Below are 4,425 nucleotides of genomic sequence, written 5' to 3'. Positions count from 1 at the left end.
CATGGAGACAGTTTTCACCATGAGACAATACCGAAAGGATGGTAGAGCAATGAGACAAAAGATACATGGATCCCTGAATGATCACATAGAAGAGACCTGCCTGTCAACCTGGAAGGCTCACTTCAACCTGGAACATTTATTTCAGGCTGTTACATGAGAGAGAAACTATTTTCTTTTGGCTAGATTATTATTTCGTCAGCCTTAGTCTGAGAAGCACACTCAGAAAAGCCTTCCTTAGGCCCTTTCTTATTAAGTAAGGTTCCCTGGTAAAGGCTCCCATGGCACCCTCTACTACTTCTTTGCACTTACCACAGTTGTAATTCTACATTTCATTTATTCATTTAATAATCATGTATTGAGCCCATACTATTTGTCTGCCAGCGACAGACACAAGAGATTACAGTGGTGTTCTAGGTGAACAAAATCCCTTATCTTTTGGAGTTTACATTCTACTGGGGACACCCTTCCCTGGAGAAAACAGCAGCTAGTGATAAATGCTATGAGAAAAGCAAAGTACAACTGATGGAATAGAGAAGATGGGAGGGGGAGAGATACTCTAGATGAGATAGTCATGGAAGACTTTGTAAGGTGACAGTATTTAAATCAAGATTCAATTGATAAGGAGCCATCTCAGTGAAAAAGTACAGTTAGTGTAAAGACAAGAACATCCTTGGCCTATTTGAAGAAAAGAACAGTATAGATGGAATGGAACAATGCAGAAAGTATTAGAAGGAGTACCCAAAGAGGCAGACAGGAGCCAGATCACATATTGACTTATGGACAACTTTGGATTTTATTCTAAGTATGACCATGTGTAATTATTTATTTAAAACTTGAACTCTTCCTCCAAACTGCAAGTTCTATGAGAACAAGCCTCAATAGTAGAGTGGGTGTCATAGTTGGTTTATGATTTTGTTTTGTTTGGGGGTTTTTTGGGGAGAGGGAGATAGTTACTACCAGCATCTAACACAATAGCTTGCAATATGGTATGTGCCAAATATTTGCTAGAATGAATGACTATATGTAAAAAGGTCATATTATTTCTTCATATATAAATGTAAGTGGATATCACATTATCATTCAACTAAATTATTAGAGAAATAATCATGAGATAAAAATTAGTCTCTTATCTGCAAAAAGATACACATGTGTGTGTGTGTGTGTGTGTGTGTGTGCCTGTGCACGCATGTGGTTTTGTGTTTTAAATACAGTAATACAGAAGAAAAAAGTAAACTTGAAACCCTAAGGACACCATCTGAATCAAGGTTCCCCACCCCCTTTCCTGTACTTCCTTCCTTCATACGGAACTGTATGACAAGCCAGTTCCCCAACTGTATTGCAAAAACAGGGTGTGGAATAGGTGGTGTGAGTTGCTGGTGGAGTAACTCTAAAACTCCATGTAATTTACAGCTATTTAAACCAATTTTCTAATATTTTGGTCAACTAGCTGAAGGATACTTTCCTTCTAGGCAGGATATTTTAACTTTCAATAGTTCTCTTAGATTTACTTGGAATTACAAATTTATAAACAAAAGAAAAGTAATGCTTTGTGTTTGGTAAAAAGGTTCTATTTCAGTATGTATACAAGACAATCTATGAGGTCTATAAAGTTGGATAAAGAAAACTGTACTTTGAGAAGCTTCCAATATAAGAAAAAAGTCAAATTAACAAAGCAGATATCAATATAAAACATAAACAATACTAAGACAAAGCATTGTTTAGATCAGCCAGCAAGGTTGAAAAAAAAACAGGAACTTAAGTAAAGTAGCAACAGTTTGGCAGATGGAAGGTGGAAGAGAGTCTTTTAGAAGAATTACATGATTTTTGCCAATATGCCAAGGAATATGAGAAAATAAAAAACTGTACAGAGTAAGGAGATATATTTGATTAGAGAAAAAGTCACTGGCAAAAAGTACAGGGACTCTTACTTCTATAAGGGACTTTAAAAGGTTCTTTCTAAAAATCCTCCAATTCCAAGATGAGGGAGACACAAAAAGGTCGAACGAATTTTACACAGAGCTAATAAGCAGCAATACTAGCAGAGTTCAGGTCTTCTGGGTTTTTGCATTAAGCACGCTGAGAAAGCCTTGGACCAGGTGCTTTTAAGTACTTTTAAAGGACCCAAAAGACATACAACTAAGTTTCCCTACCTTGAAAGAGCTTAGAAGGTTGCTGAGATGCTAGGACACACGAAAAAGTAAGAAAAAAGATAAAAACAGGTTGCACATTTTTAAGTGCCAAATTACGTGCTACAGAAATATATTAGACATTTAGGGGCTGGGTTTGAACAACTGAAAGGAAGACTAGGAACAAAACAAAAAACAAAAAAAAAAAAAAAGAACCAAACAGCAAATCAGTAAATGTTAAAGTGGTACCTGAAGAAAAATTATCTTGATAACGTGTGTACAGAATACCATGAAATATAAAGGAAAAAACTAGGAAAGAATAACAAGTAATTTTGTAAAGGACCTAAAAAAATAGATTGCTGTTATACAGTCATGAAAATGAAAACAGAAGAGGAGATAGCAGATCAAGCAGCTTACGTTTGCAAAATCACTTCAAATTACCAAAGGGCCAGTTACAATTACAACTAACAAGCTGCACAAGTTTCAAGTATCAGAAGTTTACAAGGCAGGTTTGGCTCGCTTATTTACGGAGCTTTTGTAAACAAAAAACAAAAGCACGGAATAAAAAAAGTTTATTTTCCAGGAAATCGTTAACTATTGAGATTCTCTTCTTTTTCCTTTAGGAGGGTATACTGATTTGGTTTTATATCTCAAGTTACCAACTGATTTGCTCTAAAATCCCTAAAATTACAAGGTATGGTGATTCGATAAACTATGCATGAAGATATCCCCAGCAAAGAACCTTACCTGCCAATCAGAGTCAGTATATTTACAAGATCTCATTGACTGCTTTTTAACTCTTCAGATGCTTTACTGGCTTTTCTGCCTCTTGTTCCAACCACAAGTACTTTACCAAAATATCCTTCAAGCCAGCAACAGTATCTTCAAGTCAATGACATCCTTTATTAGACCAGTATTAAAACACACAACTTTGGGATAATTACACGTAAGGATCCAAAATTACCAGCTGAATAACAACTCTGAGGTTAAATGACTTGTTAGTATATTTTAAAATGACATACAGAAAGCTTTAGGCTTATATATAATATATATAAAACAACCTTTTTTTAATGCTGGTAATGCTTTGTATTCTCTATAATCTTACACACACACCAAAAAAAAAAAAAAAAAAGAAAAGAAAAGAAAAAGAAAATCTCCAGACCAGGAATCAAAAATAGCTTTACACAAACGAGCAAAATGGTAGGTTTCGCAGAGAGCATCGGCCACTTAATTTAACCCCACTTCATCAGGAGCAGGAAGCCACGCTGCTGTTTCCACCAGAGCTACTAAGAAATAAACAAGATAAAGGACAGACTGGGTCAGAAAAGTCTACAGTCGAAACTAACACTTTGAGGTAATGACTGAGAATTCCCAAAGTGTCAAAAATAGACCAGGGAAAGCATCCAGGGCTGCCTCAAAATGAGTCTACGCACAATCTACGCGAATGAGTGGTTACATGGAGAAAAGACTGAGTAAAAAGCTTGAGGTTGGGTTGTTCTCCACCCCATCCTCATCCTCTCTACCCGTCCCTAAACAGAAAAGAAAGCGCGTCCAGCATAAACACAGCCCATTGCTCACGGTTCGTCACCACAACAAACTAGAGGTTATAGCCCAGCGCTCCTGGAAACCGAACAGCACGTCTCGGTTGCTAGGCACAGAAAAGGGACTCTTCTTCGCAGACCTGTGGAACCGTGTGGGCCTTAACCAGGAGTTTCGGTTGTTTTCTCACGTACCCTCTACCCCCTCTTCTTTTCTTTGTAACGAAAGGTTTCAAAGTGGCGACAGGCAGCAAAAGTTTCTCTCTGAGCCAGACCTCTAGATGCGCCTCGCGCAGATACACATTAGGTGGGCTGGTCCCGCGTAGTCTCCACCATCATTACAAATTACAAACCTAACGATTACAGAGCAGCGGAGAGGACAGGAAGGCTTCCACACCCACCCGCCACCATCGTCGTCTCCAGACACCGCCTCCTTGGTCCCAAACACACAAGCAACACACAAAACCATGGAGATAAGCAGAGCTGTGAAACACGCACAAGCCACACACTGGGAACCCGCCACGACAGCCGGGAAGAAACCGGCCGGGTGAAGAGAGCTAGGCGGCCCCCTGTCACTTGAGGACAACACGCTCAAGAGAGAAGTGGCAGAAGGCAGGGGGAGTTGCCCCGAAAACAAGCCCGCAGCCTGCCCACTTTCCCGGGAACGCAGTGGCCTCCCCGGCCTTGAGCCGCCGGGCCGCAGGACGCGGCGCCGGGTCCCGGCCGGGAGGGCTGAGGGAGGCGCCCCCCGCAGGCCGGCC

At 40.0% G+C, this 4,425-nt stretch overlaps 1 protein-coding gene across 5 annotated transcripts in view; it reads right to left on the bottom strand.

Moving 5' to 3' along the window:
- The window catches only part of HIPK1 (homeodomain interacting protein kinase 1), an 88,198-nt gene that overhangs the window by 53,292 nt on the left and 30,481 nt on the right, over positions 1-4,425 (bottom strand). The window contains exon 1 of one of the 5 annotated variants that reach the window (XM_027772320.1): positions 3,860-3,878. The exons of the other annotated variants lie outside the window; for them this stretch is intronic. The gene's annotated coding sequence lies outside the window, so the exon portion shown is untranslated. Of the gene's footprint in view, positions 1-3,859; positions 3,879-4,425 lie in introns of those variants that run through there. 5 annotated transcript variants of the gene reach the window in all.

Source organism: Tupaia chinensis, unplaced genomic scaffold, assembly GCF_000334495.1.
Source record: "Tupaia chinensis unplaced genomic scaffold, TupChi_1.0 Scaffold000270_2, whole genome shotgun sequence".
In the NCBI taxonomy this organism is placed as follows: Eukaryota; Metazoa; Chordata; class Mammalia; order Scandentia; family Tupaiidae; genus Tupaia; species Tupaia belangeri.
Note: the sequence above shows the minus strand (reverse complement) of the source record. Positions and strands in the feature narration are given on the sequence as shown.